The 22542-nt window shown below is 36.7% G+C and overlaps 1 long non-coding RNA gene across 3 annotated transcripts in view; it reads right to left on the bottom strand.

Moving 5' to 3' along the window:
- Nucleotides 1-286: 286 nt before the first annotated feature.
- The window catches only part of LOC148222815 (uncharacterized), an 80301-nt gene continuing 58045 nt past the window's right edge, over nt 287-22542 (bottom strand). For all 3 annotated transcript variants that reach the window (XR_015805383.1, XR_015805385.1, XR_015805384.1), the window contains 2 exons: nt 10675-10785; nt 287-1129 (listed from right to left, as the gene is read on the bottom strand). This is a non-coding gene — a long non-coding RNA (uncharacterized LOC148222815). The remainder of the gene's footprint in view (nt 1130-10674; nt 10786-22542) is intronic.

The raw sequence follows: 22542 nt of genomic DNA, 5'->3' as shown, positions 1-22542 counted from the left end.
AAAGACTCTTGAAGTTGCTTACACTGGAGCATGTCATATCCTTCTTGATGTTTTATTATGCTATATCCTTTTAGACCTGCAAACACATTAGTAGTGTGCATGTAAAATAAACAACACCATGACCCACAATAATGGATATCTGATTGCACAATAAAGCAATCTTTCACACTAACACTGACTTTCCCACACTTACCTACGTTAGTTGTTGCAGAAAATATTGATTTACCAAAAATTACTCTTACTACGCTATTACCATAATAAAATGATAAAAAAGAGATGCAAGAAATCTGTGAGAACAGAAGACTGGCATTTATTTCATCCTCATTCTTATAATTTTGTTCTACACATTTAAAATATGTACTTGAGTGTTCAAATGTATATCTCACAAACAAGTGTGTAATTTTATATAGATTTTTATGATTTCTCAATAATTGCCCAGAAAATATAAAAATAATAATGATGAAATATATAAGCAACTCTAAATTGACTTTCTCAATTAATAGGGCTCCTGCATACTAGCTTTTTTCTCTAAAATTGTCTCATATCAAAACCAACTTTAATTAACACTTGATAAAACAAACCAGTCTCTTACAATGAATTAATTTATTGCACACAAAGGCTACATGTTTAAGAGGTCTCCCCTGTATGTGAATTAGATACAAACTATGAGCTAGATCTGTTAAATACTAGCGATTTCATGCATAGAAGAAATAAATATGCAAAACACATAAAAATAAATTCAAATCTTTGTTACAAACACCCTGGAGAAAACTTTAACAAATCATAACTGTCAAAGGGATGGATGATGAAAGTTTTTGTCATGCAAAAGGATACAAATCACTCTTCTGTTGCGAGCATCGCTCTTTTATTTTCCTGGTTGTAGGCACATCATCAACTTTAATGATAAAAGCCTTCCACAAAAATAATTCTTAAGCCTCAGGAACAAACACCTCTTTGGCACCCTGAGAGCATGTTGCACAAACATCATCAATCTCCTTGTGAGTATGATTTACAGCCTTTCCCTTTGGCCTCTCGAGCTGTCCATGCTGCCGGCCCGGCAGCGTCACATTGGGATTCTCCTCTGCTTTGTCCTCCATCGACATGCTCATGGTCAGCTTCCCAAACACTTCTGGAAGGCAACAGGAGCAAGTTTGAGCATAAACCCTTCCACGTGGGCACATCGGAAGTGTACATGCCAGATGAGATGAAAAGGGGAAAGGAGTGCATATCTAAATTCAAATTAACAGCCCGGGTCCCCAGCTCCAGCCAGATTTATCACACGTAGCCAGAAGGGATGTTTTTAAAAGAAGATGCAATTCTCTCCCTGACTGTGTAGCTGCACCATTTTATTTAATTGTCTACATCTACTAAGGGGCAGTTCATGCACCAAGAGAGCCAAAATACAGAGCATCATTTAGTGAGATTCATTTTCACCTGTGACATGACTTTTGTGCCAGGTGCTGCATATGTATTGTGAGAAAGGTTGATGAAGGCAGCTGTAATCTAGCTGAGACTCCCCTGAAGAAGATTTAAGTGTTCTTTATCTTCCTTTGTTTTGCTAAACTGAAGGAGAGGGATATACTATGACTGCTGACTTCTGCAGAAACAGCCCTGATTTTTCCCCTCTTTGTAGCAGCCCTGTGGGTAAGTATATGTTCATTTAAGGGAGTACAGATAGGAAAATCGGAATCATTGTATGTGTTGATGAGAGACAGCAGGATAAAATAACAAGTCAGTGAAATTTAGCATCTGGGAATACTGCTCCCTCTTCATGACTGAACTGCCTGAAGTTCACTTGTGGACTGCAGGTGTCTGATAAATGAACTCTTTCTGGCAGCTTTCCTTGAGTTTCAGGAACAGAGTCCATGAACTCAAGTTGAAGACATTTAGTGTTTTAGAAACTTTTACACCATGCAATCACTAAAGCAGATGTACATTCATTAATAATTGTTGCCTCATTTAAGCCATTCTTAGGGAGAGAAAGTCTATATCCTTATCAGGAAAACATGTAAACATTATGATTAGTTGTAAATACAGACAGATCTTTAATATGTATACATTGAGTGAAACAGCAGATACTTATGAGCCCAGTGATATTTATAGAGGAAACAAAGTGAAAGAGAAGGACCTAGCAAAATAAATCTAAAAGTGAATTCATAAGATCTTTGGGACATTTTTACAAAGGCTGGAAAACTAAGTGGATTAAATTTCCTGAACAGAGTGTTTCAGAGTGCTTCTATGATGAAGGGCTAGCTTATACAAGGAAATATTTAAACCATCACTCTTTAGATGCTTAGACTTAGGTACCATTATAGAAAGTTTAGGGCAGATTTTGAATGTCTTTGGAAGTCTTAACTCAAAATTTTAGCATCTAAGCTAGAGACTGAAATATAAACTGTGGTCACACTCATCTTTAAGAACTATTAGCTAGCACTGACCTGTAACTATATTTAGGAGACTGCACTATTCCAAGATAAGCAGTGGGAACTGGAAAGTTGGAAAATAAGAGAAGGAAGTTTTTGTATAAACCCTTCCATGTGGGCACATCAGAAATGTTCATCTAAGATAAGAGAAGAAGGGAAGGAATGTGTACCTGAATTCTCCAAGGAGTCTCCAAAGAAAGCAGTCTCTCACACAGCTATTGGGTACCAAGTGATGTCATTAGGCCACCTTGTGCCAGGGCATCATGCCCTGGCTGCTGGGCAAACAGAAATGCTCCAGTGCTCAGTGGTTGGCTGTCTCCACATCCTCAGGTGTTAAGCACCTCATTCCACTCCTTTGTGAATTGTAATCCTTACCTTTACCACTTTTATCTGTTTGAGGGGGATAATATATCCTGAACTCCCAGCAGTTCTGTAGAAGGAAATATATATTACCTTTTGCTATCTCTGGAAGCTGTATGAAGATGGAATGCTCTCAAAATACTAATATGAAATGGCTAAGCAAGTGAGCACTCCAGTCCATGGCTGATTATTTATTTCAAGCGATTCAATCATGAAGCCAGGCACTGATTGCATTTTTAATAGGGCTGGCAGAAAGTTTCAGTGTTTCACTGAACTGAATAATTTTTGAGTGTTTTAAAGAACAAGTTTTAACTTTACCTGCAATTTTAAAATATTAAAACTTAAATGTTAGAACTTGTAACACCATTATGACAGATGCATTATTTTGTCACAGGGAAACTACTTTTCATCTTATTTCCTAATTATGTTATATATTTCAACACAAAGTAATGCTACTTAATATGATACTATAACCTTGTATTTCAGAAAGCTTCAGATGACTTTTTGTACTCTAAAAATCATTCTTTATGCATTAAAGTTGCTATTGCAGCTATTAGAGGAAATTTGTTTTTATTCTGTGTTCTGCAGTTAAATCCATATTTATTTTGGAGCAGTTAGTTATGGATCAAGTTACCAATTAACTTTTTAAAAAATAAAAATACTTGAAACTTTGCCATGTTTGCTTCATTCCAATGAATGGAATTTTGTGCAACATGGAGGCAGTGCATAATTTAAAAAAATCAAATAAATTTAATGTGGAACACTTAAAATATCTAACTTCATCTTGAAGGACTAAAAACACTATAAAATGCTGTCCCAGTTTACCTGCAGTCCATGACATCAGTGGTGGGAAGCAGGGAAGTGCTTGACCAGTAATTTAAGTAAAAGAATTGAATATCTATTGAAAATCATGAGAGTTGTGATGACCTCAATGCTTTTGGAAAGCTCTTGCCTCAATGCAGTATGTGTTATCAAGCCAATACATCTCATGGGGTTTTAGTGTAAGGCTGAATCAAATAAATTCTTTCTGTTCAGCTGCTTAATTTCATTATCATGTATATTTTAAAAGTGCAGAATAAAATTCTGAAGGCTTTGATGTGTAGAGTGTGCCAAACATTTGAAACATTTATTAATTTTATGAGGCATAATAAAATATAATGATAGGAAATCTAAAATTTTCAGTACAACTGCGGAGACAAATTTCTACATGCGACAGCATCCTTTAAGAGACTTTTTGCAATAATTGAGGTGCTGTGCTTTTCTTTGAATCTCACTATCTGATGATACCTCAGAGCTGTATACTTTATTTCAGAATCCAATTTGGTGCCATTATAAGATCTGATTTCCTTGGCTGTTCATTTGTTTGTGTTTTTTGTTTGGTTTTGTTGTTTATGTTGGGTTTTTTCTTTGTTTGAGGTTTTATTTAACCAAATTGTCAGTCAATGTGTTACAGTAAGACTAGCTTTCTTTTGGCTCTCATGGCTATACACTGTGGGGAAAAAATAAAAGAACTATGCTTCATCATCCTGTCAGGGAGGTTTCTTAACAAATTACCTTTACCCTCAAAAGGAAACACAAAGAGACTTTTTGTAGCTTTAACAATTCTCATAGTTTTTATCTTATTTTCTGGGCTATTCAGGGGGAAAAAAATACAATATTCTAGATCTCAGAGATAACAAAATAAATACCTTTAAGGTTCTATGAAATCTAGATACTTAATAAAAGGATGAACCTTTATTTTTTAAACTCTGCGTTTTTTCCCCATAATATTGTGTTTTCAAAACACATTATTTTTTCGTTGACCATTTATTTTCAAAGGGTAAATAATAGTAAATTGCAATACAAAGTAGCACGGAGTAATCCACCCTTTCTGTCTTGTTATGCATGTTCATGAAGTACTTGATAATCACCTAAGGTTTATGCCTTGGTCTGGATGAAATTCATTGCAGGAAGGTACCATAAGGCATTGTTTAGACTTTATTTGATCTTTCTCTTTTTGAGTGCCATGTAAAGGAAACATCCAGCTTTCAGCAAAGAAATTATTTAATATAATATGCAATATCAGAGTTCTGGGCTGGTCGCTGGAGGTGTGAAGGTCGCTGGTTCTGAGGAGCAGCAGTGCCTTTGCCAAGCACTGAGTAACCAGTTCACCCCCAGCACTGCTGCATCCCTGAGTCACACAGAGCTCCCGCGGGCTCCCTGCAGGCTGTGTCCCTTCTTGCTCATCCCCACACAGAGACACCAGTTTGCTGTGCCTCTCTGGGGTATGGGGACTTCATTTCTTGGTATACGTCTTTTGGTAAACTCAGTGTTTCCTGCAGGCATCTTACATTTCAAATTTATATTGGAGACCTATAAATCAGCTGAAGAATGAATGTGTGGTCCTTCCATACCATAAATTAAATTAAGATGTAATTTGTGTGGTATGTTTTGGTAGTAACAGGTGGATATACTTAAAATAGAATGGAAAAATTTCAAAATACTCAATAAAAACAAACCCCAGCAATTTCAGCTGTGTTTCTAAAAGCATACTGTTCAATGTTGTTTACTTTTCACATAAGAATAATGTAATTTACTACAGGAATCCAAACAAGCTCTTTCAAGTAAAGTTGAGAATTCTACCTTTTCTAGCACATCACCAAGCAAATTTCATGTAGTACACAGACATAAAAGACAAATGCATAAGTTCTGAAATCATCCTCTGAGTTACTATTCTAAGCCAACCTGCATCACATACACAGAAAAAACAGGTTTTCCACTGCCTGGGTCTGAGTCAGTCATAGTGTGACAATGGCCTTCTTGCCATTGCTATTCTGTGCTGTTTGAGTGTCTCTGAGCCTGCTTTAAACAACGAAGTTTGCAGGGAAAAGCTTGAAGAGACTTGAGATGTCACTTTACAAAGGAGCCCTTAACTGCTTTGTAGACCCCATGCATCCACAAAAAGAAGATGTTGCTAAACTATAAGAATGGAAAAATCAGAGAATAAATCCATTGTTAATTTTAAAAGCAATTTCAAATGCCTTTACAGTTAAGCCATTCAATTTCCATTGGTTTAAGTTTAATCATTTTTCATTAATGTAAGTTAATTTGCAAGCTAATCTAATAAAGTAGCATGAAACATGAGCAGTAATGCATTGAAATGAAGGAAGTTCAGCTGCTTGCAGCTCATTAAGTTTAGAAGTTTAGAAGACTAATTACTGACTAAGAATGATTTTGTTTACCTCTACATTTTGAGAGTTCATGTTTTATCCCATAGTTTAAGACTCATGGACCAAATCATCAGTAGGTATAATTTGGCAGAGCTCTAATAAAGCCAACAGGACAATTTATAGCAGATTAAAATTTAACTTTTTATTGCTTTTGTTTCTTCCCAATTAAAAAAAAAAAAAAAAAAAAAAAAAAGGTAAATTTGTAAAAGCATTCTCAAGATAGGTTTTAGCAAAACACTAGTAGGCCATAGTGCCACGTCTTGCACCTCCTGGAGTTTGTGGATTTTGTGGAACATTTCCCATTGATTTCAATGGGAGAAGCTTTAGACTCTACCATTCTTCCTATAAGAACAGGAGAGATGCTCTGGGTCCCTATAAAGCTGCAACTTCTCTTAATTAATTTATATCTTAAAAAGAATCCAAATTTTATAAAGTAATCTACCAGTCCTAACTTGCTAATTGCTAAGGAGAGCAACTGCACCACAATAATAAGTGAACTAATTACTCTTGGTGATAAAGGTGCATAAAACCATCTGAAGGTTTTTCTCTTCAAATTGCAGTCATTTTACCAACTAGATTGAGCAGTTTGTTATTAACCAGATTTCTGTTCTACAAGTGGATTGCTCAGGTTATCATAAAATTAATCTTGTTTCTCTGTCATACTCTTCTGATCAAATGTGAAGATTAATTGCAGTCTCACTGTATTGCTGTTGTTTATTCACTTATAGATGTCCGTGGTCACATGGTCAGGATATCAGGCAATATGATTCAGCCAGTTACTGAGCCTGATTTTAAGGCATTTCCTAAACTGTCACTTCTGGGAATGCTGCAGTTTCACATGTTGAAAGGCATAGAAAAATCAAACCTTACTCATACCCAGTTTAGCTGGTTATCCAGGTCATTCTGCACCAGACACCTTCTCCTCCTTACTTGCAATGATTTTAATTTTTTTCTCATTAGATAACACAGAAACAAGAACTATTCCAAAGTACTGTGTGTCTTATGATACAGCTATGAAATCTTGACATTTAAACATAAATGTGGCAGCTGTGTGGTTGTATAAAGTATTGTAAATACTACATTCTTAAAATATAATCAACCATCCCATATTGTATTACTTAAGGTATTATAAAAATCATCCCAAGCTTAGTACAATCAAAAGGAATCATATGATTAGCATTAATGTAACAATATGCATTTCTGATTATCTTCTTTAATAACATGGGAAATATTTCAACCTTCACCAGGAGAAAAACAAATGCCCTTTTCTCACTTGTGCTCCCTGTCTCTCAAGCCTCTCTCAGCAGCATCCAGTATGAGTTTCTCCCAGTTTTTCAGTGGATGGAAGAGATGGATGGAGCTTGTGCCTTAGGGATGGCTTCAAACCTGATTCTGACACAGTTTCTGTTGGCTGGTTTGACCTTGCTGAAGGACCGAGGGCCTTAGGGACCACACTGGGATGGAGACTGCCCCAGCACCACTGGCTCTGTTTATCTGTCTAGATCAGTGCACAAATCTAACAGGATGATTTTGCCCTTAAAGAGCCACACAGAGTGCTGTGGAGGCAGGCTAAGAGTCTCCTCCTGTCTAGGAGAGCTACTGAGCCAAACACTGGCCTTGCAGTGCACTTGGCAAAGAGCAGTGGGCAGCCAAACCCCTAGTGACATTTCAGCAAGGCATTCACAGCACTTAATCAAGCATTGCTGTCTGGGACAGAGGCAGATTGGAAAATCTGTTTTATCCCGGTTTTCCATAGTTATGGAATCTGCAGGACTGAACACATGACAACAGTAATTCTAGTCTGTGAATAGGATGTGAAATTGAGAATTCAAACCTGAGAGCAAGATGAGTGAGATTTTAGACAAAATGAGACTGCTGAATTTTAAAATAGTGACTTATTTAGTACTAAACTAGGATCAGAATAGGATTATTTGAATAACAGAGAAAGAAAAGGAAATAGAATATATATTATTATATATTTCTTTCATTATCATCAAAAGAGACAGCTGTGTTATCTGCTACTCACACAGATATGCAAAGTGCTTGCTTTCCTTTCTTTCTTTCTTTCTTTCTTTCTTTCTTTCTTTCTTTCTTTCTTTCTTTCTTTCTTTCTTTCTTTCTTTCTTTCTTTCTTTCTTTCTTTCTTTCTTTCTTTCTTTCTTTCTTTCTTTCTTTCTTTCTTTCTTTCTTTCTTTCTTTCTTTCTTTCTTTCTTTCTTTCTTTCTTTCTTTCTTTCTTTCTTTCTTTCTTTCTTTCTTTCTTTCTTTCTTTCTTTCCCTTCCTCCTAGTGTCTAGTATGGCCACAATAAACTCTCATGTATGGAAAACTGTTTTATGAGCAATGCAAGCACTGTGGCTGCACTTAAAGATTTGTCATCATGCCTGTACTTGAGCTGCAAACAGAATAAGGCAGTCTCCTATTGTCAGAATATGGACAGAAAATAAAAAATTAGCTGTCACCAGGCTAACTTCCTTGGCATTGTTCTAACTTCAAAGAAGGCACAAAGAAGTGTTAGTTTGCAAACACTATTAAGTGTGTAACAGGCTGCTGCAGGGGTGTGTAGCCTTCCCTTTTTTGTTGTGAAGGCAATCCCTATGCAAGAGCCATTTCCATGAAGAAAGGTTAATCCAGCATTGTGGACTAGGAGTTTAGAAAGAAACAAGCAAAGGAAAATTCTACTACAAATTCAGTGGGCTGGGAAATCATTCCCATTATAGTTCCCATAGTATAAATGGAGTCTAGAAACATTAATTCAACTTTTAAATTGCAAAGCAGGATTACAAACTGAGTTAAAATGATTTGCTAGAAAAAACCTTTTATAAAAATTCAAGTCACTGAATATGAATAATTGCAGATGCAGACATTCACACTAGAAAACTACTTCTGTATTGCAGGGGTATGAGAAAATTGCTATTTTTGTAAGAGAGTGGCAATTATTAAATCACTTGGAACTGTTTAAATGCATTGGATTGTGGATGTGACCATTAGCAGCATGAACAGGCAATAGATATTTTCTTTCTTCTTCTAAAAATCTAATTGTTCTCTGCTATATCAAGAGGAAATTCAGTATACTGAGGGATTCTCTCCGAGGTCACTTACTGGGTTTTCAATAATTTTCTTAGGGAATTATCCTCTGAATACTTCAAAATTCAGCAGAATGGGAACTGGTTTTCTATTTCATAAGAATTTTAAAACTTTTAAAATATTGAAAACTACCAAATGCATTTGAATTCTGTCTCAAAACAAAAAAAAATTATTGAAAGTATTTTCAAGATAAAAATACCTCTTTATTCCCGAAATTCTAAAGCAGAGCTTTTTCAAGATATTTAAACTAAACTTTTCCTAATGGAGTTATTGAACTGGACTGCTACATTTTTTTTTCTTCAATAAAGCATCTTCAAATAAAAATCTACTGAATTTTTAAAAAAAATTGGAAAATTATAAATGAATGGCTGCATGAGGGGACCCAAAGCATCTCTGTCACAGAGACTTTGGCTGGAGGCTCAATTTATAGAATGCAAGAAGTGAGGTTTGTCAAACTGAAGCATTCAAGCAACACTTTTTTCTTGTGCAGGACAGATATCAAGGCCTGTAAATGGGCTTCATTTCCATCCCTATATTAGCATGGGAACAAATTTTTGGAGTTTGGCTCACATACTAAATTGCTCACATATAGCAAACCTTGCTGCAGTAAAAGGTTCCCATAACAGCATATGCTGGATTAGCTTCTCCTTCAAATGTGATCATCTTATTCACACAGGGCATGAACACTGCTTTACCCCTCTAATAATTTGAGAGCATATGAATGTGTTTCACCTGTTAGGAAAGAAATAATCCTAGTATAAATCAATCCAGAATTAGTCATTTGTTTAGTTATACCTAAGAGCCGGATTTGTCCACTGCGCCTTTGCTGGACATGGTAAATTATGTTCTATTCTTTAAGGATACTTAGAAAATCTCCACGTAGGTCTGTAATCTATCTGCAACCCTTCTGCCAGCTGGTTCATGGCAGCAAAAGGGCTGGTTTCAGTGTGTGTCAATTCTCTCCTGAAACATAACTTAACCAGCTTGAATCCTGGGGAAACTTAACATCCTCTCTCCCAGTAACCTTTACAGTCAGAAGTTTGACACACTCAAGTACTCTGAGGCCATGTGAACACTGGGGAATAAAAAAGCTTTATTAGAAGAGTGGGAATTGCCATAAACTTGGGAAGTAAATCAAAAGGATATACATATTTATTTACACATTACAAGCAAACTATTTTTCCTCATCTTTCAACTTTTTTTTTTTTTTTTCAGTGACATGTTTTTCCACTGCTCACAGGAGGTCCTGTAGATAAGGAAAAGGTGGTATGGTGCCTTAGACCTCGAAGAAACAATAGAAGTTAATACTTATTTCTTAATAATTTCCAGATCTGCCACCTATGGCAAGGAAATAACTGGTGTCAATCCTGAAAGGCAGCATTACCCCCTAGACCTGCTGTTGTCTTCTGCCCTACCCTGTGAGACAGCAGAGGCCAGGTCCACAAAGGTAGGGCTGTTTTATGAACACCTTGAGTATGTCACACTGTCCCCAGTGACACACTCCTGCCTCTAGCAGCTAAACAGGGTCAGAGCACTCTTCCATAGTGTTTGATGACTGCCACTCTCCCCAACACATTGCTGGCCCCTCACTACTCACCATTGCCCAAACATGCTGAGCCTCAGTTTGGCTTGTAGGAGGGACCAGCAAGTGTCACACAAACAGGTTTCTCACCCTCCTCTTCAGGGCAGAAGGCTCAGTATGGAGCAGCTGTAAGAGAATTAGACATTTCTCTAGCCAGGGTTCTGATGTTACTCATAGGGGCTTGCATGTGTTGGTTAAAACCATCAGCACAGGAGCAATCTAGCAAAGCTGCAAAATGTTCCTAATGTCTTTCAGGCTTTTGGGTGATTGCAGTGCTTGGGCAGAGTCCTTGCTGTGTGGAGATGAGTCTGCCCCAAACTGACCATCTAATTCCTGGTCTCTTGGTGTCCACACTTGAAAAGAGTGACCTCTCAAAACTTGGATGTAAAGATAGGTGACCAATGTGACTTGAATTCTCTACCACTTTTCCCCTTAGCTCCCAGACACGGAGCTCCCAGACCTCATATATATGTACACGCCTGTGTTCAAAATTTGGTAGAAGAGTTAGAGGTTCCAACTCTGGATAAATAAATTATTGCTCAAGAGGAAATTTCTGCCTTCTCTTCTACACTCTTTGGAAACCCAGGAATTTATGAGGGGATGCATTTAGCAGTACTGAAAGCCTTACTTGATCAGCTTCACTGTCATCAGCAGATGTCACTGCAGCCATTAGTAACTAATGAATTGTTTAAGAAGATATAATGACTAATTTGTCTGGTCAGAAAGGCATAAACACAACCTTTGAAAACTGCATTCTATTAAGTCAAGAGAAAAATCAGGTTCATTGTCCTTTAATTTTCAGATGGGATGAGATCCAAATCTGTTACAATTCTGAGACGAATTACCTGGCAAATTTGTGGCATCTTGTGAGATGCTAATGAGAAAAGAGTTGTGAAGTACGTATGGTATTCCAATGAATCAGGTAAAGAAGCCAGAAGAGAGATTTATATACTCTTAATATGAGTAAGTTGGGCCCCAAAGGACCCCTGAATAAGAGATGTTTATCCTTCTGCTCTGCTCCCAGTGATTTTTAAAAATGAGCACTTCCACTAAAGACTTCTGCCCTATTCTATATGCTTTTGAGTGGCCAAAAAACATTTCATGACTGTGAGTGTTACCAGCTCCTCACTGAGAAAAAAGTTCCTACATTGTTTTCACAAAAAATATGCAATAGATGTATATATGAGACCCTTTCTCTACATACAATGAAACTAAGATCTATTTCCTTCTGATATAATTTATTAGTAAGAGTATTCGTGGTCACTGCTTGCAGTCTGGAAAAATAACCAAAATAAACACTACTAAAATTCCACCAGGATTTACATTTCTACCAGTTATAATATCATTAGCAAGTAACCATGGCATGACATAAAATTTTTACTTTTCCAGGTAAAATATTTATTAAGAGCCTGTACTCTAAAGTGGGAGGTGAGCTATTAAGAGGAGAGGGTGTGGTAAATGTGTTCAAATATTTCAACAAAAATGTTCTCATATTAAAGATTCCTCAGGCATGAAACTGAAGAAATTAGTTCTTATTTTCTATTTAGTCAGAATGTGCTGTCAAAAAATAACAGTGTGAAGAAAAATTATCTGCCATACAGCAGCAAAAAAAAAAAAAAAAAAAAAAAAAAAAGGTAAGAATACAAGGGTTAGCTTATCAGATGGTCTAAATCAGCCTTGTGCTACTAAAATCAGTGGAGCTGGGCAAGTTCACAGTGGTGGACAATGTTATTTCTTGGCAGAATGTCTGTGTGTGCTAGGAAAGAGCCACTAAGAGGTACAGAAATGGCTGCAGAAGGGACAAAATTAATGGAGAAAAATGTGAATTGATGCATAAAAAGAAAGTAAGAAAGATGCTTTTCTTTGCTAAATATTAACTTCTACACTTAAGGTCTATCAAGACACTGAAATATTTGTACACAATCGTTTGTTTTGGTTTTTTTTTCACTGTTAAGATTTTTCAGCAGTTGACTGGAAAGAGAAATGAAGATCAATCTCAGTCTTTGTGAAGACTTGAACAGCATTTTTGTTGGGTTGCACTAAATATTCCCAGCAAATTACTGTTCCTTCTCCACATGAAAGTGTAATACAACATGCTGATTGCAAGCCAATGGTGACCCAATCTGCAGTTATGTCACCAGTTACAGAAAAAATATTGGTTCTGTGTTACTCATGATGGGGGAGAAAAAAACAACCATACTTCAGGAACAACCTTACAACCCATGGTTTTTATTTAAGCAATGAAATTATAGGAATGAAGTAATTTCATATCATGTAACATGAGCTGTGTGCACAGGGCACCACCTGGAATGGAATTTCCCCATGGCAGCCTGCAAGACTCCGATGTTAAGGAGACAGCAAAAGGGACAGATGTCAGGTCTCACAGCATATAAATGAGAGAAAACACACAGAAAACCAATTATTTCTAAAAAGTGAAGAAATTCTTCTGCAGAAAGATTTCTTCCTCACTTGTTACTGCTTTGGAAAGTTGTGATGAATTAAGTGCCACAGTAGTTTGGATAGTTTCTTAAATCACATTTAAAAATATTTCACTATTGAGCAATATTATTTATAAACAAAGATCAAAATTTATATTAAGAGAAAACCACTCTTTAGGCTATAACATTTTAAAAAGGAGACTTTAGAGAAAGGTTATCTTCCTCTGACAGACAAAAAATAGGTCCTTTTAGATTTATTTACAATAAACTTACTTTGGGTTATGTTCTGCTTATCTGTTGAGAATGGATTATATGGGAGAGAAACAAAGTCTATTAGGTCTTCTTGCCCTCTTGTACTTCCATTATCTACACGGGCAGTAGAAACCCTGCAAGGATTTTATGCAATTTTTTATTTAAATCAAGGGGTAATAACTTTTAAATTTCTCATGTCTTCTTGAAAAATATGTTGGCCCTGGATATGAGAAAACATTTTTAAAAATGAGCTGTGTGCTCTTTAAACTCTTAGATTTTGTTTTATACACTCTGCTATCATGCCTTTAAAATACTTGTCAGTGTTGCATTTCAAACAGATTATCCGGAAACCAATTAATTTAATAAATGCCCTAAAATCACAAAATGGATTGAAAAGCATCTCAAGTCTCCCTTCACTCTTCCAGGCAATATCAACAAATATGTCAATATTGACAGGATGATTAATCTTGCTAGTCTTTTCTTAAAAATTTACAATATTGAAAGCTTTATGGCATCTCCAACTAATCCAATCATTGTACCTCACTGTTGTAAGAAAATTGGACAACACATAATTGTGGTGCTAAGAGAAGGTGAATGATGTGCTGCAGTGCAATGTGGCTGTTATGCACTCCTCAGCAAGATTTTCATCCTGCTCTGTTTATTACAACTAACATGCTAATGCTAATATGATAAGAACATGTTAGAATAACAATGATCACATCAGCTGCAGGAACCTCTTAGCAAGTGGGCTTTACTCACTTCAATTCCCCCGTGTTTTTAGTTAGAAAATCAGAGAGATGGCAAGTGGCTATGGGAACTAATCTGGTGGTGGTCTAGTAGCCAATTTCCTCCAATACCACCAGTCAGTCTGTAGGATGGGCTTTGAAGGGGAGGAGCCCTGGCAGAGGCAAAGCAATGGCCCATAAGAGCAAGCTAAACTGGCCCATCGGGCAGCAGCCTGTAACTCCCCTGCTGCAGCCTCTTTTATCTGAGGAATACATTAATTTCCACTGTGAAGAATATTGTTGGGCTTTCCTTCTTTCCTCTGCGAGATAGCAGAAAACATTCAGAAAGAGAGACATAATGTTAATTTTCAGGAATTACTGCTCACACTTAATAATCAATGTATTCAATCTATATAGTTTCAAAAGAACTAGGATAATATAACTCTGTCTTTTTTTTTCTTTTTTTCTCCCTCCTATGGACAGCACATACAATGTGAGTGAATCATTAAAAAATCTCTGTGATGTTTGTGATTTTTGTCATGTAAAACAAGTTTTAGCACTCAACATTATTCTCACAGGACTCATTCTCATAGGCAATAGAAATAGTTTTTTAAAAACTCTTCTGTCTGAGTAAAGATGCTTCTTTAGAGCTCCACCTAATGTATTTGGTGGGGGGGGAAGGGACCTGTATCATATATTTGTTTACCAATCATCACAGCTGTGCTTATACAGCAGAATATTAATCTGTATTTTTACACTCCGAAAGGATTTTGGAACATCAAGTTGCTTCTGAAAAGGGCATATGCAACAAATATTAGCTGTAAATAAATAAAAAGTGGAGGAGCCATCTAGGAAATATTTGTGTATGTAAATGCACTCGCTCATGAAGAGTAGGAAGCCAGCCATGCTGTATTTATCCAGAGAAATCTATGCCATGCTCACCAAGTTCTTATTGAAAGATTTCATGTGTTTATTTCTCTGTGCTCTAATACAAGAGCATAGAGGCCATGGAAAATGCATTTGAATTTGTCAATTCCAGCAGCTTTTATTAAATTAGGAAGTTTCAGAAAGCTGTTGGGGGCTTGGTTGCTTGTTTTGTTCTCAGTGTGTTGTGACAGAAGGCCCTTTCTCAGGTTCAGCTGGGAGATTGCTCTCTTAAATGAACAAATGGAAATCCAATATATAAAACCTCTTCATTTTATTTGTAAATTTATATTTGTAAGTTTTATGCTCATCTGACACCTAAAAGAAGTTGCTTTTATAAACTCACCAACACAAGGAAATGTGGCAGTATTCCTACAACTAAGAAGTATATACTGCCTGTGAAAGAAGACCAAATATTTTCAGAATTAGATTGTAGAGACTAGTAACAAATCTTCCTCTATTTTAGATACTGGTTAACCAAACTAATTAATCTTATATATATATATTTTTAATTTACAAAATACATTATTCATAAAATATTTCCTTACTTCTAGGAATAACATTTACTCAGAAAAACTGAACTTTTTTCTAAATGATGTTTAAAAATTAGTCACATTGTGTTGGATTTTTGCTTTCCAGGGGAAAAATCAATGTAATTCTTCCTGCACTTGAAAGGATTATTTACTTAAATGTTTGTTCAGTTTCAGCACTGTGCAATACTATGCATCTAAGAAAAAAAGGTCAGATTCAGATTTGGATCACAGATTCCAGTGAAACTCAATCCATTAACAACACATTGTGATGACATTTATGCTGTGAGGGTATTGTATAATGACTCCAAGTCCAACAAAATTAATTTGCAAATGTAAGTGCAGAGTTTGACAGGCTAGAACATGCCTGTTTCAAACAGAGTGGCATTTTGATGTGACATATTCCTTGTGGATAGTCTGATGGGAAGAACAAGGCTGCTAGAGAAACCTGATAGAAGTTTTACTGAATTTATTTCATCATACCTAAGAGTCAATTGATATAACTTGAACTGTAATTTGCCTTTTTCATCTCATCCAATGAAACCTTCTTCACCAGGGTTGCTTCTAATTGTAGGACTTGTGCCTGTAGAAGAAAATAAATGCTTTGGAGCACAGCTGGGGTTTTATTAATATCTGCAGTGTGATGGAAAGGGTGGAAAATAGGGCAAATGATGGCCCTATCACCACTTTTTCCAACAGGACTTGTACAGCAGATGATTATTTGAGACAAGTAAAATTATACTGGTCTAAACATAGATCTTTGCTCTAGTTTTTGACAGACCAGGCAACAAACTTGCTTTAAACTGTCGAGGAAGTGCCAAGATATAACCCTGTCAATTCTCTAGTTGATGGGAAGACATATCAATGTAAAAGAGAGAGTGTAGTTTGGATAATGGGAGATAATTCATACGAGATTGTTTAACGGTAGTAGAAAAGAAATCTGATTAAGTGACATCAGTATTATAGTTTTTTATTTACAAAAGTTTTTCTATGTCTTAATATCTTTAGTTTCCTTCATATTGTTTTTTTGATATGATAGTATTTGATTAGACATTGCTGTATTTTATTTGGTACTTGCATGGAAATCCGTTTACATTTCATTTTATTTACTGAATTATACAAGCTCAGTATAAAGTGTTTAAAAGGAGACTTTATCAACTATATGAATCATACTTTATCTGTGGCATTCCTATATTAAAGCTGAATTAGTCAATCTATCTATTATAAGTCCTGATTTGGGAGGTTTCAATATTTCAGGTTTTTCTCTCTAGTCATAGCCAACACATTTTATTTTACTGTATCTCCAATTACCCAATTCTCCAGCCAAGGTACTGTAGCTCAGATGCAACAAGCTATCAACCCACCCTTGTCATTTCAATTTTTCACACATTTTCTTAGGCTATATGTTCTGTATCTCAGTGAACTCTTATCTCCCTGGTCCACTGCCACAGCTTTGTGGTGTACAACAAAGCTTCATCTCTGAAATGTCAAAAAATAATGAAAATAGGAAAATCACAAAAGAGAAATTGGCTACAGCCAAGTCTGTGGATCCAAAGCTCTCAGACTTGTGTTCATCAGCAAACTGTGAGTGAGGCAGTTTTTTCCACCACCTGCACTGCAGCTCTGCTGTCACTTGCCAGTCAGGTACTACCAAGCAATGAGCACTTCTGGAGGAATTTTTCTGTGCCAGTATTCTCTATCAGCTGGAAAAAAAGACTGCACATCAACAAGGGATAACTCTTCTTTTTCAGCTTTTACACCAATTTTTTGAGAGTGTGGACAAAGTTACAGGGGGAGGTGACATAAGAACATGTAGTGCTTATAAAAGAAGGACTGTAGGTGGGATTAGGAGATTTATATGGAGCTTGAAAATTTCTCAGGAAGGCTATTGTGGGTGTAATCCTCACTTTGATTACTACATTTCATCAAAATTTCAATCATCAATTCCTTTTAAAAGGTGATGTGTTCCTTCCACTTGGAGATGTGATTCTTCCCCTGGGATGAACTGATGACTAGCCATTTCATCAGTAATAAACAAAAAATCTTCAGTATCTCTTGACGTTAAAACAAATCACTGTTAAGGAAAAGAAAAATGCAAGAAGGGAGAACAATGGATGATGTTGTTCCCATTTAGTAGATGGATTGAAACTGAAAAGCTGCAGAAAGAAAGGAAGGACTCAAATATATTGCCCACCCTAAAGGCTGAAAAGAGTGAAGAAATATAGACCCATTCCAGCAGAATGAGGGAAAGTAATAATTTCCTTCATAAAAATAAACCAGCATTTATCTGCAGAGTGATGTGAGACATTTGACCATTATCTTATCAGAGCAGCAAGGCAGTTATCAGTGTGGCAAAAGATCTAATTGTGAGAATTCTTCTGCAACTAAAAAAAAAGAAAAATATCTAGGATAAAAAAACGACTGCTAAAAGCCATCAGTACCCCCCCACCCCGCATGTGCATCTGTGCAGGTCTTTCCATGCAGTTCTAAACATGACAGATACTTTACGAAAAAAAGCCCAAACAACCACATTAAATTTTAAATAAAATTATGGATGATGCAATGAAAACACATTAAATTCACTGTAACATCCTTACAGCTTTGTGGATATGGCACTGACTGTTCTGTGCCTTTCCCTCTCTGATGCCACATGTCATCAGGATCACTTAATGATTTTAGATGGACACAAACACACACACACCCGTGCATTTTGGGCAACCTGAACTTCCAGCTACTGTGCCATGTAGATTGTGGCTTACTTACAAATCTCTGACCCATGATGTTGCAATTTCAGTGAATGCTGCCAGAATTGTCGGATGGACAGGGTAAACTGCATGTACACGTGTCTGCCAAAATAAGGGCAGTAAAATGGAATTTATTCCAACCTTCCAAGTGTAATAGAAGCTAAAAAAAAACTGAAAAATTTAGTTAGTTAATGCAGCACCAGAAATAGCAATTTAAATGAATCAGAGAAAAAAACATGCGCACACACATACAAAAAATTATAAACTGACAGAGAGCTACTAAATAGAAGATCTGGACAGTCAACATTTTCATATTTTGAGTATGTTAATACATGAATAACAATCAAAGTATCAACTGACTATTTATGGAAGAGTAAAATGAATGTCACCAAATTAAAGTGCCAGTGTGTACACATAAATGACCCTACCTAATCATGGCATGATGAAAAGAATTAAAATTACACCAGCACACTGGTTTGGTGGCCAGCCTTTGAAGCTGAAAACTCAGAAACATTTAAGCAGAGATTACCATTGATGTTTTGTGGTTGGAGTATCAGAGAGATTTACTTTCTTTACCAGCCTTATCTAGGATCATCTCCTTCCTGAAGTGGAAAGTAATGAAATGCTGGGTAAACACATAGAGGGTTTTGGGTTTTTTTTCAGTTAAACATTTACCTTGGCCTTTTTGTGAGGGTTTCAATAGATTCAGTATGATATTGAAAAGCATCAGTCTGGGTCTTGTGTGCATATATAGGGAAATTTGAATCCTGAGTCATACCTTACTTGAAAATGCTCTTTGGAAGCTTCATATATATTCATTTAATCTTCTCTTCCTGTCTGCTTTAGTCCTTTCTCTCCTGGGTCTCTGCATCTGATTACAAATCCATTTTCTCCCCAAAACACCAAATCCTATTTAGAACATATTCAGGACACAGCTCCTGAGTTTGAAGCAATCTGTCATTTTTATGAGGAGTTTTGACTGATTTTTATGGGAAGCCTAAGGGACAAATGGCATGCAGCATGCCAGAGTGGAGTGATTAGCCTGCCAAACTTGGAATCTCTAGCAAACACCCATTGCTGTTCTAATTAACTTACTACATTCACCATTTGCATAAATAAATTGCTTAATTGATGCCTCCTGAATGGCATGACTTTGCACAAATTTTGCAAGACCAGAAATATCCATGAAGGCCTAGCAAATTGTACAGCTTTTATAAACAACTTCTTCTTTTTATGGAATCCTCATTCATAAAGCATTTACTAGTGTTATTTTATTTTTATATAAGATCTTTTTTTAGTTGAATTAGGAGTCTTATAAATAGGATATAAATACCACGCCTTTCAAAATTTGTTTTTATAATGAACAGGTCAGTAGTTCTTTAAGTAGTCAGCCAAGATATGGCATTCATATCTCATTAGTGAGTATCTTTCTAAGACTTCACAGGAATCTCTTAAAGAATTTAATGGACACTATAAAGAGATGCAGCTGATTTTCTGCATTTTTCATGAGAAACAGAAAGACAAGGGAATTGTCAAGTCTACAAAAACAACATTAGAAGTTAAATTTTAGTGGAACAACCATAAATAGAGTACAACATAATTGGGAAAGGAAAATCTCATTTGTGAAAATCACACTGCATCCACCCTGCTAAGACTAATGCCATAAAAAATCCTGCAGCATGAAAAAAAAAAAAAGAGATAAAAATAGCGAAGGTAGAGTTTTGAAAATATCCTGGGCACACCCTGTCTTTCTCAATATTTCTTTTGCTCTGGGAATAGCTTATACTACAAAAGTAACACATCCTGAAGTAATTGCTCACTTACAATTAAGAACAAAGCAGCTGGGGAAAGAATCCTTTAGTCACAGGAGAAATCAAGATGAGTAAATGTAATAAAATAAAATATCCCCATGCCTGAAAATAGGTTTCATAAAAGCTAGAGAAATGGGGAGATTAAGCTCAGCTTCCACGCTTAACCATCTGCAAGCAATTTCATATATGTGGGTGACTTCACCATTCAGTACCTAACCTGGCAAGATCAGACCACAATGACTTCTCTTCCAAAACCCAGATAAACAGATCATAATCTTTCAGAGTGTTTCATCAATTCAAAAAGTTGACTTAAATTACAATGACTGCAGCTAAAGTAAATGGTACAAGATACCTCCAAAACCAGTATATGAAGAAATGTAACTTACACTGTTTATTCCTTCAGGATAACATTGGTTGGTGGAGAGAAATTCAGGGTTAAAGTGTTTTGTGTAAGCCATTTCCCACTGAAGAGAAGTGTCTGTGTCACACATCTGCTTGGTGGAAAAGCTGTGCCATGATATTCACAGCTCTTGAGCAAACAGAAAAACTTTAAATTATGGACAATTTTGATGAACTGGACAATTGTGATGAAGCAATCTCAGCAATCTCAGTCCAGGAAAGCTTTGTCATCTATAATCCACATCTGTAACTTCTCTCCACATCCTTTGCTGTCCTTCAGAAGCCTTTGAAATAAGTTTGGAATCAAATCTTGATGATATCTCAAGGCATTCTTCAGGTATGGCAAAGACAATATAAATCTGCTGTGCCAAATTTCACACAGAACAGCACTCAGTTTGGGGTCAGTACATGGTTTAATACCAGCTCTGGGTCATTTTCTATACAGACACAGAAGATAGTTCAAAAATGATACACATGAATTAGACTGGAGAAGACTCCTTACTGACTTGATTAATCAAAATAAAACATTTCTAAAGTTTAAGCACAGGATATTTTTATTTGTTAAGAAAACTGCTGCAATTCTGTCTGCCTGTTTAATAGAGAGTCACAACACAACAGGTATTAGTTATTTTAAATCTCCTTTGGTAGTTATTCAAGCTGATCTGGCTGACTTGACCCAGCAGCTGTGTGGGAACTCCTACACAAGCTATTTATGGTGAAGGAACACCAGCTGAAGGAGTAATTCTTAAACTTACACATCAAGTAGATGAGCTGTACATCCTATTCATGTGTCATCAAGACCTGACAACCAGCAAAGCTCAGTGAAACTCACCAGTTCTCTCAAATGCTCTAGCTTGGGTATTATGCATAAAAGTCCTTTCTTACCTTCATTACCTTGTACTTCAATAATGATGCCTGATAATGTCAGGATGTTTCTAAAAAATGCTGTTTCCTTTATACATTTAAACAACTCTCCCATCATGTCTTTGCATTAAGTCATTTGCAAATGAGTCTGCAAGAGAAAACTTCAGGTTTACAACTTTATGTAAGAGAAAAAAATTAATTTTTAAAAATTAAACTATAATGTATTGTAAGCCTTTTTGCTTTAATGGAAAGCAAAATAGGAATCTTGAGAGGGAAGTGTCTGTGTTTTTAATATCAAATGCTGATTTTATTGGCCTATAAAATGTATTGAACACAAAATATAGTTAAAAAATTCTAAGAAACAAAAGCTAGATCTAATTAATATGTTTCTCTACTTCATGAGGATAGAAATTCCCACAGGATACAATAGCAGTTACAAACTTATTTAATTCTGAAGTGAAACAAAAAAATAAATCGCAACATTTTCTGCAGCTTTTCCTGCTGTATATCAGAGCTGGAGTGTATCTCTTCAGAGTTTTGAAATTCCATTGGCATCCCCCTCGTTTTCTCTGTTATTTTGTATTTGTATTTATATTTGACAGCACCCGGTACCAGGAGCTGCAGGGCTCTGGCACAGAGGCAAGTGTCCCCTGCCTGCAGGGTGACAGTGCGGGTGGCACTCTGTGTGCCTCCGCTTGCTGGGGGGACTGCAGCCCCAAAGCCTGCTCTGCTGGGGTCCCCTCCAGCTCAGGAATTGCTTCAGCAAAGACCCCAAGCTGACACACACCCGCCTCCATCCCATACCTGTCCCCAAACCCAGTCCAACAGCCCTGCCTGAGCGATGGTCCCTATGGGAGGTGATGGCACCCAGGGGTGGGTTCCAGTCACTGGAACGTGCCCAGAGGATGGCCATGGACAGACTCCTGCTCCTCTGATGGTCTCGGCAGCAAGCACCAGGTGCCAGTTTCAGGAAGGTTTGTGAATTCCCGGATGGATGCAGTGGGGAGGTCACTGGAGCCCGAGCACAGTGGGGGCAGCAGGAAGGTCCCCACTGCTCTGAGCTCACACCTCCCTCTGCCTCCACCTGCGGACATTGACGACTCTCCAGCCTCTCTTTTGGCTCCTATAATGGATTTAATAAAGGAAGTGCTGACACAATCTTCTCTACGGCAGCATAAGTCCTCCCCTCCAATAAG

Source organism: Sturnus vulgaris, chromosome 9 (assembly GCF_052056855.1).
Source record: "Sturnus vulgaris isolate bStuVul1 chromosome 9, bStuVul1.hap1, whole genome shotgun sequence".
NCBI classification, from domain to species: Eukaryota; Metazoa; Chordata; class Aves; order Passeriformes; family Sturnidae; genus Sturnus; species Sturnus vulgaris.
The sequence above is the reverse complement of the archived record's forward strand: the minus strand, read 5'-3'. Positions and strand labels throughout refer to the sequence as shown.